Source organism: Callorhinus ursinus, unplaced genomic scaffold (assembly GCF_003265705.2).
Source record: "Callorhinus ursinus isolate GAN/ISIS: 27379988/994484 unplaced genomic scaffold, GSC_fseal_2.0 scaffold3, whole genome shotgun sequence".
Lineage (NCBI taxonomy): Eukaryota > Metazoa > Chordata > Mammalia > Carnivora > Otariidae > Callorhinus > Callorhinus ursinus.
The window spans coordinates 72,691,379-72,706,341 of record NW_027397065.1 but is presented as its reverse complement, the minus strand read 5'-3'; the positions used below and the strand labels follow the sequence as shown (position 1 = coordinate 72,706,341).

Genomic DNA, 14,963 nt, shown 5'->3' with positions numbered 1-14,963 from the left:
TGGAGATTCTTCATAAATTAAAAATATAACTATCATATATTCTGCAATCCCACTTCTGGGCACTTATCCAAAAAATTGAAAACAGGCTCTCAAAGCGATAGGCACATTCCCATGTTCATTGCATCATTATTCACAATAATCAAAGGTAGAAACAATTGAAATTTCCATTAACAGATGAAAAAGGAAATTATATATATATACATATATGAATTCCATATATATACTATGGAATACTATTCAGCCTTTAAAAAGGAAATCTCATCCCACACTACAGCGTGGATGAAACTTGAACATTATGCTAAGTGAAATAAACCAGTCAGAGAGGGACAAATGTTGTAAGATGCCAATTATATGAGCCATCTAAAGTATTCAAACTCATAAATTAGAAAGTAGAATTGTGTTTTCCAGGGATTGGGGGAAATGGAAAATGGGGAGTTCTTTTGAATGGGTATAGAGCTTTATTCATGCAAGATAGACATATTTTAGAGGTCTGCTATACATCAATGTGTATATAGGTAACAATAGCATACTGTACACTTAAAATTTTGTTAAAAAGGTAAATTTCATTTTATATGCTTTTCACCACAATAAAAATAATCAAAGAGGATGAAATCCACATCCAGTATTTTAGTTCACTTCAAATCCCTTGTATTTTTATGTTTTGAAAAATAACCAGTCACAGACAATTAATTAATTACAAGTAAAATATAATCTTAGAAAAGAGAGATCTGATGGATGCTACCTTAGCCAAATGACCAAATACTATATAAATATAATGAGACAATTTGATATCCAGTACTTCCTCAAAATATATAAGCAGGATAGGATTTTGTTGTCAGTATCATTCCAAAAAAGAAAAATCGACATCCAATTATGAGAAAACAATCAGATAATCTGAAATAATAAGTATTCTACCAAGCAAATTGTTTTGTACTTTTCACAAATATCTATTTCATGAGAGAAAAATAAAAGTGTTAAGAACTTTTCCAACTTAAATACCAAATAGACCTAACAACTAAATACAAAATGAGTAATCCTAGATCGTATGCTAGATTGGGAGAAAATGCTCTAAAGCATATTATTAGGATAAGTAGCAAAATTTGAGTATGGATCGTAAATTATAAAATACCACTGTGTCTGTGTTAGATGACTGTTAAATTTTCTGTGCTTTTGAAAAAGAATGACTTTGGATCTGGGAAAGATCCTATGTTAAATTCATGGAAATATTTTCAAGTGGAATAATAATAATATTTTTCCATTTATTTAGAGAGAAATGGATGGATGAGATAGATGATAAATAGATGATAGATAGATGATAGATAGATAGATAGATAGATGATAGATAGATAATAGATAATAAATAGATAGATGGATGATAGAACATGTATAACAAAATATCAACCTTTGGTGGATCTAGATGAAAGATATACAGATTTACTTGGACTATTTTTCCAACTATTTGTTTAAAAATAGGTAAAACAAATAAACAAAAACTACCCAGACATTGTAAACCACAAATATCTTTGTGTTATATACACTGTGATTCAAAACCATATTCTTCATCGTAGAAGTACTGCTGATGTGGAAGATTATTGGAAGTTTCACCATGATACTATTTAACAAGGCACAGAGAGAAATATAGAACAATATCTTAACCTTGTGATAGAGATAATAAGAGGTGTTCCAGCATGGACCAAAACTTAGTAGTACTGCATATAAACATAGTTATAGTGGAGAGCAGCAAGAATTTTATTCTTGAAAGGAAACATTCAAATTTGCAAATATTACCAAAGCCCTCCTAATCTCCATTTTGAGAAACTTTCATTATGAGCATGTTATGACAGGTTGTAAGAGCATAAGCTATTGATACAAACACTGCAAGTACTGAAAAATGCCCTGGGGCTCATTGTGTCATCTTTTTTTTTAATTTTAACTTTTTATTGAAATATAAATATACACAGAGGAAAGTATTTATCAGTACATAGATGATGAATTTTTACAAACTGAGCACACCTATAAGAGCACACAGATTGGAATATAAAATTTTACCGGTACTTAAGAACCCCTCATTTCACCTCTGACTGTCACCGCCACTCCTTCACCACCCCAACAAGAATAAACACATTCCTGATTTATAGCATGATATTTTTTTTCTTGTTTTGGTACTTTGCATAAATGAAAAAAAAATCCTACACTTGACTATTGTGGACTGAGCTAGCCTGACTCTAACAGCTTGCCCAGGTGTTTTCCTTTGAACATATTAAAATGTCATTTTAAAATGTCAAAATTGAGCCACAAGCTCCTCCAAAGATATATGCTTTTCACTGGCTATCCCACACTAATATGTGAATTAAGAGGCCAAAAATGTGTGTGATCTTGATTATTTTTTCCTTGCCAGCATGATGGCAAGGAAATATCTGAGAATATTTAATATGTAGACTTGACCAATGAATCAGAATATTCTAATGCTGACTTTTCATATTTATTTACTTCTTGATGCCTTAATTTCCCTGGTATTTATACGTATTATAAGATTATTGTAAGAATTTATGAGCTTTATGTAAAATCTTTACAGAGCTACAACGTTGTCTCAAACTCAAATATTATTATTAGAATATATTCCTCTTATAGTTTATTGTCCTTAATTTATGCATAATTTATAGAAACACATAAGGCTGAGACTACTGGTAACCAGCAAATAGAAAGTAAACATTTAAATCAGTACAAATAGGCCACAGTACATGAAGTATAAATAATCATGGAAATATAAAATATATACTAAATCTAAAATATACTCATTCCTTATATGTATAAGATAGAATATTACCTATAAACTGAAAATATTCTTTTAAATGTACTTTACATGTATTAAGAGTTTGAAGAATAGACATAACATTTAATCGTTGACCAAGTGAATCAATTTTAGATAAATTATCCTAATGAGAAGTATGAAAAACAGTATGATATTTTTGTCCAGAACTGATTCGTGCACACACACATACAAAGTCTGATATTCACCTTATGCATAATTAAGGACCTTTCCACTTTATGAAATAAAATTTTAATCATGTATTGAAGGCATATTTAATAGTATGTAATAACAATTACCGTATATTGTTAAATAGAAAAATAAGCTCTACATTGAATAATAGAAATTTTATCAGGAAATACATCTCCATTTAACACACACTTACACACATACAGAAAAATGACTGGAAGGAAATATGCTAAAAATTTAATAGTATTTAACTCTGAGTTTTATTTTCTCCTTTTTCTTATTTTTAAAAAAAAATTGAAATGACTATTATCTCTATACCTTGAGAATATTGCATTTTAATACAACATATTTCAATACATACAAAATGTAAAGAAGTAAAAGGTGTAAAATAGGTTATAGATCTCAAATAATCAGAGATTAAAGACACACACACACACCCCCACACTAAAACTTTAAAATAAACTTCGAGCAACATTGTGTTTGGCCTGAAGCAAAGCCCAAGGAGCGATGCTTTTTTGGGAGGTGTAAAATCTAAGCAGGGAAAGTGAAGAAAAAAGGAAGTCAGTCTTGAATGGATTGGAGAACATAACAAGTGATGTATTCCAGGTGACCACTGCTTCACAAAGAGACATAGCATGTCTCCTCAGCCCAGCAGAACATCACTGGACAGGCGTAGAGAAACAAGTCTTCCTTGAGACAGCATGATGGAGAAGACATGTTTTTGAAGTTCCCTTTTTTGTCTCCCACCCCCATTGGTTGACAGTTGCTCATCAGGGAATTGTTACTCCTGAAATTTAGGGTTATATCACTTTTCCCTTCATAGCTGCCAAGAAGCCAGATCCCAGTCCTTGTATTGCAGTATTTCATCAGATTCTGCAAGTGATTGGCATAGTTGGAGAGGGGAATGTCTTAGAGGACGCAGATGGACCTGAAATGAACAGGTTATCTAATGAAAAAAAAGTCAAAATCAATGAGGTCGAGGAAATCTAAAACAAGGCATAAGATGGATCTAATACATGACAGAAAAATAAAATAGTGCGGCTGAAACATGAAACTACGAATAGTAGGCAAAAATACAGGTTCCTGGTCATAAAACAATTGAAAAATCTTTCAAACTAGATTAAGAAAAAGAAATCTCCCATATAAATTTTCTGTCAAACAGGATAATAGTTAGAGAAATATAAGGGTCATGATTGGGAAAGTGTTGATTAATGATGCCTAATAGGATTTATTAGTAAAAAACAGACATAAAATATACAGAGTTTGGTGGTTCAGCTCCATGGTGTGGCAGCTCCATGATGATCCTTTGTGTGGTTATCTTCATGTTTCCTTTTTTTTTTTAAAAGATTTTATTTATTTATTTGGTAGAGAGAGACAGATAGTGACAGAGATAGCGAGAGACAGCACAAGCAGGGGAAGAGGCAAAAGGAGAGGGAGAAGCAGGCTCCCCATAGAGCAGGGAACCTGATGTGGGGCTAAGTCCCAGGACCCTGGGATCATGACCTGAGCTGAAGGCAGACGCTTAACCGACCAAGCCACCCAGGCGCCCCTATCTTCATGTGTCTTGTGGTTGGGTTTCTTTGAAAGTCTTGGATTTGTGAGTCTACAGTTTTGATCAAATTTAGACTTTTTTTGGTTATTATGTTTTTAAATATTTATTTTGTTTCTCTCTCTGTCTTCTCCTTTTGTTATTTCAATTGTCCATGTACTCCAACTACATCCATTACATCTCTACCAATTTGATTTTTTTTATATATTCCATACCTATACTAAACATGTTCAATATTTTGTCTGACATTTTGAACATATGAAGCAAGTTATAAAAATGTTAACATCAGTTTCAGTCTTGGTCTGTTTCAATTCATTTGCTTTTTTTTTTTCCTTATATGGGTTATATTTTTCTGCTCTTTTTACATGTCCGTTAAGTTTTGATTAGATGGGGGCGCCTGGGTGGCTCAGTTGGTTAAGCGACTGCCTTCGGCTCAGGTCATGATCCTGGAGTCCCGGGATCGAGTCCCGCATCGGACTCCCTGCTCAGCGGGGAGTCTGCCTCTCCCTCTGACCCTCCCCCCTCTCATGTGCTCTCTCTCTCTCTCTCATTCTCGCTCTCTCAAATAAATAAATAAATAAAACCTTTTAAAAAAAAGTTTTGATTAGATGGCAGATACTATGAGCTTTGCACCTTGTTAGTTGCAGGGAATTTTTTTTTTTTTTGTACTCCTTTAAGTGCTATTGAACTTCATTTAGAAGTGTAGTTAAGTTACCTGGAAACTGATTCTTTTGAGATTTGCTTTTAAAGTGTGTTAGGTGGGACCAGAACAGGCTGTAGTCTACGTCCAATTATTCTCCTCTGAGATCCTTCTGAATGCTCTACCTAGGGGCCGTGATCACGAGGTTTCCTAAAATTCTCTAATTTTTATGGATGTTCTTTCTGCAAATTAGAGTAGTCGCCTCACGTGCCTGTATTGATCTATACACTGCCAACTCCTCGAGGGAGACCTGCTGTAGATCTTTAGATTTCTCTCTCTGTTCATTTCTCTCTTCTCTGACACTCTGCCTTGCAAACTCAAGTACCTTTGCCTCCCTGCAATCTCTGTTACATAACCTCACTTTGGGAATCTGTCAGCCTGACTGAGTTCTTCTCCCTGCTTTATGATCTGCTTTTTATTCTTCTGTCTTATGATTGTAATGTATTCACAGGGCAATAGCCTGGGGCAATTGTAGGACTCACATTGTTTGTTTTCTATGGCTAGATCAATGTCCTCCATTGTCTTATTGCCAATGTCTTGAAAATGTTGTTTTAATATATTTTCACCCTTTGTTTTTGAATTAAACTAGATAATCATGGAAGACTACTAACATGGATTGTATATTTTAACCCCTAATGGAAATGCTTTCACTGATACGCATTTGGTTCCTATTTCTTTACCCTTCATTAATATAGAAAACCCTAAATATGAATTGCTTTTCAATAGAAATTTGAAATTTGTTAAATTTAATTTGGTTGGAAGCACAGAAATTAAACAGTTTGCTATCTCACGGTTTATCAGAAACCTTGCCTTTATATCTGAATATTGCTATTTCTGTCAATAGTGATAATGTTATTTATTTATGTTAAAGTTTACTACCTTTACTATTATCTTTATGAGGACCCATATTAAAATCTCACAAAATCTCATTTAAAAATCACAATATAATGAAGAATTGGACTCATTTCTATGACTGGGCTGGTATTGATGTACTCATTTATGTGACTTTTTTTTTTTTGCGCCACCTAAAAGTATAGGTCCAAACATGTAATTTGACAGATCCAAATGTGTAATTTGGGAAATGATCTCACTTCATCTTATTTTTCTGAAGATTATTTTTCCATCATGCAAATCTCAGTGGTTTTGGTCAAACTAAATACCTAAGTAAACTAAAACAGAGGGTAGACAGATTGGTAGTTTTTTTGACCTTCCCTGACTTTCTAAACTGAATGTTTTTCCTGCCTAGTTCAACAGTCTCCACCTGATACTTTTAGACATATTTAGTTCTATACAATTTCTTGTAGACCTACAAGTGGAATCTGCCAGAACATTCTTACTCTAACAGATTTTTGGATTTGGCTCCTCTTCTCCAGCCATATCCTGCTGTTCCTCATCCCTCTGTACGGCAGTTCTAGCAGTGCATTGAAGGGTTGCACCAAATGATGCACTGAAGGGAGAATAGTTAAAGTCATTCAATTATTGAGTATTTATGGAGGATCAAATATGTGCCAGCAAAGGTGCTGTCTTATGGAGATGTAACACGGAACTTGACAAATATCAATCTGCTTTCACAAAAATCCAGTATCAAAAGGTATTGCTTTAATTTTCTCCTGAAATGTCAAGCCATGGACAATGCAATGGATAGTTATGACCCAGAAAAAAGTGGGACATATGCTTTAATTTAATGGCTTATTTCCTAAGTATTTAAAAATATGAAAAAGTATGTAATTGCAAAATTTACCTGTAAGAATATACATTGATGTTTCACATCTGATGACTATATAACCTTATTTTGTCAGTGTAAACCTAAAACCTCCTATTCAAAGGGAAAAATCTATTGGAAAGGAGATCAAACATAATTATCAAAAATAAACAACTGGTGATTGAAGTTAAACCTAAATAATAATGTCACAGCTACAACAGGTTGATTAATTGTCATATGAAAATATAGAGACATATAGGCTAAATCAACTGAAAATTGGGAAGATAGGTTTGGGGTAGAGAAAGGAAGAGGCAGAAAGTTAGGATATTTTTAAGGCCTAGGTTGCCCAAGGGTTGCCTAGATTAGGGAACAGTTTAAATTTTAGAATCCTAGTAATTCCTTACAGTTTTTCAAGTAAGAAAAAAAAATATTGTCTATTATTTAGTTAAAAATATTCCATTTACTCTTTCTGGTTGTAGACTCAGTAGCAAATAAGAATAAATCATTTCCACCCTCCAAGATCATGCACTATAGTAGGGAAGACAGCTACCACATACACAAAAATATACCAGTTGATAACCCTTCATTTTGAATGAATGTGTAGAGTAGACAAAAACAATTTTCTCATTTTCTTTTGAAATGTGAACCTTTTTGTTCAAATTTTTAATAACTTGAAAGCAAAGAACTTTTAAGAAAATCAATTATTTGCCACTAATGTTGTTGATGTCTGTGAAAAAAAAACTATTTTCTTTATGTATTGACTTGGTAATATATTGGCTTATATGAAGACATGCTTTTTTCTGGTTTATGTTTTATTTCTAAATATTTATCACAAGATATTAGATAATTAAACATTTATTTCTCTCAGCTCGTCTTATTTGTATCATTTATCTTACCATGGTAACTCAGGATTTGATATCACTGTCTTGGTTTTCCATGGAGTTCCCATTACTGTCACAGAATACCCTAAACAATATAGAGAAGTACAAAATTGGAGTATGGTTATCTGTCAGATATGACAAAATAGACATTCAAATGAGATTACTCTCCTATGATATTTTCTTAGTGTGTGTATGTGTGTGTGTTTAAGGAAATGTGCACTTATCACAGAGAGGGAAACCCATTTTTTTTTTTTAAAAGCACATCCCATTGAATTCTTTAAAATTAAGCACATATTTTGAACCACCAAAGATCCCTGAATGAGAAAGTAGTTGCTCTTCGTGTTTAAACAATTGCATGCTGTGTTTTATAGCACTCAAAATATATTTCAAAAACGACTTCAGGAGTGGTGAGAGGAAACATGGTGTCAACTAACAGGAGTAAAGTGATAAAAAGTGTTGGATAGAGATGCCCCCAGTGCAGAAGGCTGGGATCTGATTGAATGGAAAGGGGAAAATGGTGTTATAACAAGTACTTACTGAAGAGTCTCCAAATTGTGTTAAAAAAAAAGGTAGATCACTTTGTTTTTTTATTTGTTTGTGTTGTTTTTCTGTTTCAATTTAGAAAACAAGAAAAATGGAGATACTAGGAATTAATATCTTTTTTAAGGTCAATGACTTCAACTCCTAAATTCTCTATTTCATTCTTTTACCTAATTATCTAAAATCTCCATAGAAAGAAGGATCCGAGGGACCTGGGTGGCTCAGTCAATTAAGCATCTACCTTCGCCTCAGATCATGAACCCATGGGATCAGAGCCCCATGGAGGGCTCCCTGCTCAGCGGGGAGCCTGCTTCTCCCTCTGCCTGCTGTCCCCCCTGCTTGTGCGCGCTCTCTCTCTCTGTAAAATAAATAAATAAAATCTAAAAAAAGAAAGAAAAGAAAGAAGGATCCAGTGACAAAAGTCATGGAATTAAATGTAGACTGCCATGTTAAAATAATAAAAACAGATATCTCCTCAAAGTACTGATTTTAGTTCCTTTGAGTATATACACAGAAGAGAGATTACTGGATCATATGGTAGTTCAATTTTAAATTATTTAAGTAACCTTCATACTGTTTTCTATAAGGGCTCTACCAATTTATGTTCTCATCAACAGTATACACAAGAGTTTCATTGCCTTCACAACACTCACTATATTTTATTTTATTTATTTTTAAGTTTTTGATAGTAGCTATTTTAACAGGTGTAAGGTGATCTATCATTGTGGTTTTGATTTGTGTTTCTCTGATGATTAGTGGAGTTGATCATATACTGTTTCCATTTGTATGTAAATATGTGAGAGGGTATGTTCATTAGTTTGACTGTAATAATCATTTCATTATGTATATGTATAATGTCATGTTGTACACCTTAAATATATATAATTTTAAAATTAAATAATAGTTAAAAACATAAAAATAAGATAAAAAATAAAGACATTAATTATGTAAATAATGATATATTATCTCATTGCCATTGCAATTTACTGAGGAGTTTATGTAGGTCATGTAATCCACTGAGGGTTTTATGTACATCATTATTTCATTTATTTTTCAAAATAACTGCATGAGGTTGATCTTAGTTCTATATCATGTGTGGAAGAATAGAATGTAAGGGTATTTAAAAAACTTGATTAAAAAAAAAAGAAAGAAAAGAAACTTGATGTAGGCTCCGGAAAATTCAAGACACCAGAATAACTTTTTTGCCAGTGGAGATTAGACGGGGTAAAATAACTAAACCCCTTTTCTGCTGTTTTTACATAAAGTGTTCCATGATCTATGTTTCTGGGTTAAAGATCCTCTGGTTAGATATCAAGCTTATTTTTTCCCAGAAAAAAAGCTAGGAATATTCCCTGAACTATGTTATTATTGTTTTTATTAGATATTACATCAGGCCCCAAATTTTTTGAAGGAATAATATCATACAGGGGTTGAGTCATAAATGTGTTTGTTTCATAATATAAGCAAGGAATCCATTCAGCACAGGCTGTGACAGATATCCCTTCACTCAGAATGCTAAGCAGCATAGATGCTCTGGACTTTTATGAATATTTGGGGATTTCCTTTTCAGTCAGCAAGAACATCAGTGTGAAGTATTACTTGGCCCTACATTTAGTAAATAATTCATAGACAGGGAGGGCTTTATGTGAATATTGACTGGTCTCTGCCTCCCAGATTCCTGCAGATCCTAAACCTTTTGCCTAATGTCACAGAGATAACAATTTATTTTGAGAAAGAATTGAAACGAATATATATCTGAGAAAGGATTTGAATCAGTGTCTCTACCTGAGTGATAAAGAAAAATAATGCTACCTAATATGTAATTAGATAATAAATATCCGATGACATGAGAAAAAGTGACAAAGTAGGAAAGCAATTTTGTTTCTTCAGTTTTATTTAAAACTGTAATCTTTGTTGTAATAATCTTATAAGTCACTTTTTATATAATAAATGGTAGAATTCTTACAACAGATTTTTTAAAACAAACATTTAATGGAATTGGAATTGTGATTTTACCTGGTTTCTTGGATATTTCCGTCAGGAAAAAAATATTGATATGCCCAGCTACAATTCATAAAATGCACTACAGCTCCCTGGCAGTAGAGATTGAAATGACAAAACCAATATTCAGAAAGGTGATAGCAATAACCAGACTCTGGATTAGAAATCCCCAATACTGTTCATTTTCCAGAAGCATTGGCATGGTGTAATCTTGGTTTGAGAGAGTAAGAGCAGCAGTGATATCCCTGGAATGGGTGAGAAGAGAGGAAGGAAAGAAATTTAATGTCCACAAACCAGAGAATGGAAGGTGGTCAGAGAAAGAGCTATAGCAACAGCAACTCATTTGACGATTTGGTAGTAGACTATTGAGCAATGCAAAAGCAAGGAAGGGAGAGCTGGAAAAAATATCTAAAATACATAAGTTAATATCTTTAAATGTTTTTAGTTTAGGATGTTAATTCTTATGAGACAAAGAAAGTCACTTATTCTTGATTTGTGTCTCCTAAACCATCATTTCCCAAAATTTAGTGTGACTAAAAATGACTTGGAGATCTTGGTAAAACAGAATCCTGGGACCCACCCTCAAAGATTCTGAAGGAGTAGAACTTGAATGGGTGCAATAATTTGCATTTCTAGCCAAACATAGTTGATATTTTTGCTATTTATAGATGTAATAGTCAGAATGATCCCCTAAAGATGTATACATCTAATTCTTGGAATCTGTGAATACATTCTGTCACTTGGCAAAGGGGAATCAAGATTATAATGGAATTAAAGTTGCTAATCATTTCACCTTAAAGTGAAGGATAAAGGATATTATCTGGATTTATCCATGTGGACACAATGTAATCACAAAGATTCTAAAATGGGGAAGATGGAGGTAGAAGAGTCAGAAAGAAAGAGATGACATCATGGGAAAGACTGAACTGGCCATCGTTAACATTGAAGAATAAAAGGTTAAGGCTCCAAGGAATATGGGCAGCCTGTAGAGCTAGGAAAGGCAAGGAAATGGATTCTTCTCTAGAGCCTCCACAAAGGAATGCATCCCTGCCAGCACCTTGATTTTAGCACGTTCCTTAAAAGAGAGAACAACAAGACTTTAGAATCCACAGTAGGTTTTTCCATCTTTCTAGTAGTGTCAATATGTTAGGCAGCATGTTATAATATTTTAAATAATTATTAGAAAATAATTCCTTTAGATTCATGTCAAAAAGATTTGGTATGCATATAAATGTCATTGAGAAAAAAATTAAAGTAATTTGCAGTAGAGGTTATGTATGTATCTTTCTTAGATCTACTGTCATTCTGATCTTGGAAAGTTGAACAATATCTAGAATCAATAAATCATAGGAAGGTTGATCTGGTTTGGAATGAAGGGCCAAGAAAAAAGAGAAAATTGTTTAACAAGCACCTATAACCTATTGATCAGATGCTATTCATCTATTCATTGTTCATTATCTTAGTGAACAAATGCGTATTGAATGTCTATTACATGCTAAGAATTCAGGAACTATTTTATGAGATTGAAGAGGGAGAGTTAAAAATAGAGGACAAAATTTCTATATGAAGACATCTTATATTCAAATAAAGGATACAGATATTAAAACATATTGATTGAAATGTAAAGGATCTTAATAGTGATTAATGGAAAAAATAATCCAGGGAAGATGGTATAGGAAATAAGAATGTTTATTTTTAAAATACTGTTGTTAGGAAAAACAACTCCAACAGAAATCATATTAGAATAAATACAGAAATTAAGTTTGGGAATAAACCATGTAGATAACTGGGGAAATCAAGTTTCATTAAAGAGAAAAACCTATACTAATACCCTGAGTTGCATTCATTCCTGCAGTTTTCTAGTAAGAAAACAGAAGATTGATAAGGAAAAAGACAGAGCAAGTGAGAGTCTGAGAAGTAGAAAGACACCTGAGAGATAATGAAAGGTCAGTTGATGTAAGGTCTTGTCAAACATTATAAAGACTTTGGTGGAAAGTCCTTGACATAGAAATTCAACTAAGGATTTTGAATGGAGAAATAGCATATATGAGGATCTTCTCTGGATGTTTCATTGAGAATAAATTAAAGGGGAAGAAAAATTGAAGCAGGGAGGCAGGTTAAAATGTCATTGAATAGCCCTGCCTCCAGGTTCTGAGAAGATGGCGAAGGTCTCAGAGCTTTACGATGTCACTTGGGAAGAAATGAGAGATAAAATGAGAAAATGGAGAGAAGAAAACTCACGAAACAGTGAGCAAATTGTGGAAGTTGGAGAGGAATTAATTAATGAATATACTTCTAAGCTTGGAGATGATATTTGGATCATATATGAGCAAGTGATGATTGCAGCCCTAGACTATGGTCGAGATGACTTGGCATTGTTTTGTCTTCAGGAGTTGAGAAGACAGTTCCCTGGCAGTCACAGAGTCAAGAGACTAACTGGCATGAGATTTGAGGCCATGGAAAGATATGATGATGCTATACAACTATATGATAGAATTTTACAAGAAGATCCAACTATCACTGCTGCAAGAAAGCGTAAGATTGCCGTTCGAAAAGCCCAGGGGAAAAATGTGGAGGCCATTCGGGAACTGAATGAGTATCTGGAACAATTTTTTGGGGACCAAGAAGCTTGGCATGAACTTGCAGAACTTTATATCAATGAACATGACTATGCTAAAGTAGCCTTTTGTTTAGAGGAGCTAATGATGACTAATCCACACAACCACTTATACTGTCAGCAGTATGCTGAAGTTAAATATACCCAGGGTGGACTTGAAAACCTTGAACTTTCAAGAAAGTATTTTGCTCAGGCACTGAAACTGAACAACAGAAATATGAGAGCTTTGTTTGGGTTTTACATGTCGGCAAGTCATATTGCTTCTAATCCAAAAGCAAGTGCAAAAACAAAAAAGGACAACATGAAATATGCTAGTTGGGCAGCTAGTCAAATAAACAGAGCTTATCAGTTTGCAGGTCTAAGTAAGAAGGAAACCAAATACTCTCTTAAGGCAGTCGAAGACATGTTGGAAACACTGCAGAACACCCAACCTTAAGGTTTCAAACTCTTTCACATTACATTTCACAACTGCACAATTGAACTTACTGGCCTGTGACTACTAAATGCCTGGTGCTATTTATATTCTAATTTTTTGTTAAGAGGGCATTTGTAAAGAATGTTTATATAGACCTAAAAATGCCTTTTATTGCTAAGCAGGAAGATGGAGAAAGTCCACAGAAGAGAGATTTAACAAGATTCATATTGATTGTACATCATTCTCTTCATATCACACATATATAACTTCTTTTAAACCACAACCTGATGTAGAAATCCCATAAATAAATCATGTGATTTATTCAATTTGCAAAAAAAATGTCATTGAATAATCTAATGGGAATGTGATGGTAGCTTGGACAAGATTTTAGTATTGACAGTAGTTATATATGGTTGGATTCTGGATACATTTTGAAGATAAAACAGAAGATATGCTGGTAGGTTAAATAGAAATCATGAGAGAGAAAGAGAAAAGTCAAGGATGTCAAATTATTTTGGCTGAGCCATTGGAGGAGTAGGAAATGGAGATGATGGCAGGAGAGACAGGGGAAGATTTGGAGCTTCATTTTAGATTTACTATGTTTCAGATGCCAGTTTGACATGTGATCTGAGACCTTGAATAGGCCATTGGATATAAGAGACTGGAGTTCTGGAAATGTAAATTTATCGATGTTATTTTAAGAGTGAGTTCTTCAACCCTCCTAAATTAACAAGTCAGGGAGATAGAATTAGCAAAATATACTAAGAGAACTAAGTGATACTGAAGAATGCTGTGTCCTGGAATCCAAGCAGGTAAAAGCATTTAAGGTAAAATGAAAACTAAGAAATAGATTGTGGATTTCACAATTTAAACATTATTTGTTACTTTGCCAAGAGCAATTTCAGTGGAGAGGGGATGAAAACCTCTCTAGATGGGATTTAAGACAAATATAAGAAAGAATTCTGAAACTACAAAGACAATATTTTCATAGAATATTTTCTCTCAAGAGAAGAGGAAAAATAGATTCATAGTTGGAGCTAAATTTAGGTCAATTTCTTTTAGAGATGAATAAAGATACATCATGTTTGTTGTGTGGGAATTAAAGAGAGAGAGGGGAAAAACTGGACATGCAAGAGAAAGGAGATAGAATTTCTGCATCAGTATCTTTGAGTAAGTAGTAAAGGTTGGGCTTTAATTCACAGGTGAAAGGGTTGGGCATATTTGGAGCAGGGGGGCAGTGCTTCCATAGTATGTAGTATGAAAGAAGACTATATGCATAGATAGCTGCAGGAAGACGGGTAGATCAATGGCTAGGAATTTGTAGACTTTTAAAATTATTATTACAGTGTCATCAGGTGATACTGAGGATATTAAACCTCACTCCATATCCATATGGGTTGTAGAAACAACTACCAATCTAGTATTTGCTTTCCTTCTAATATATTTCTGCTGAGTGATTGTCCACCTTTAGGAATGGTTTAAGCAGAAAGTTGTTGTAATTGAAAGATGATAGATTTACAAATGAAGTGGACTAACTTTCATTAATATCCAATATTTTCT

The 14,963-nt window shown here is 33.5% G+C and overlaps 1 long non-coding RNA gene and 1 pseudogene across 1 annotated transcript in view; both read left to right on the top strand.

The window, feature by feature from the left end:
* Positions 1–14,963, top strand: part of LOC141371498 (uncharacterized) — a 326,833-nt gene that overhangs the window by 271,997 nt on the left and 39,873 nt on the right. The window lies entirely within an intron of this gene.
* LOC112819793 (ER membrane protein complex subunit 2 pseudogene) lies at positions 12,514–13,722 on the top strand (annotated as a pseudogene).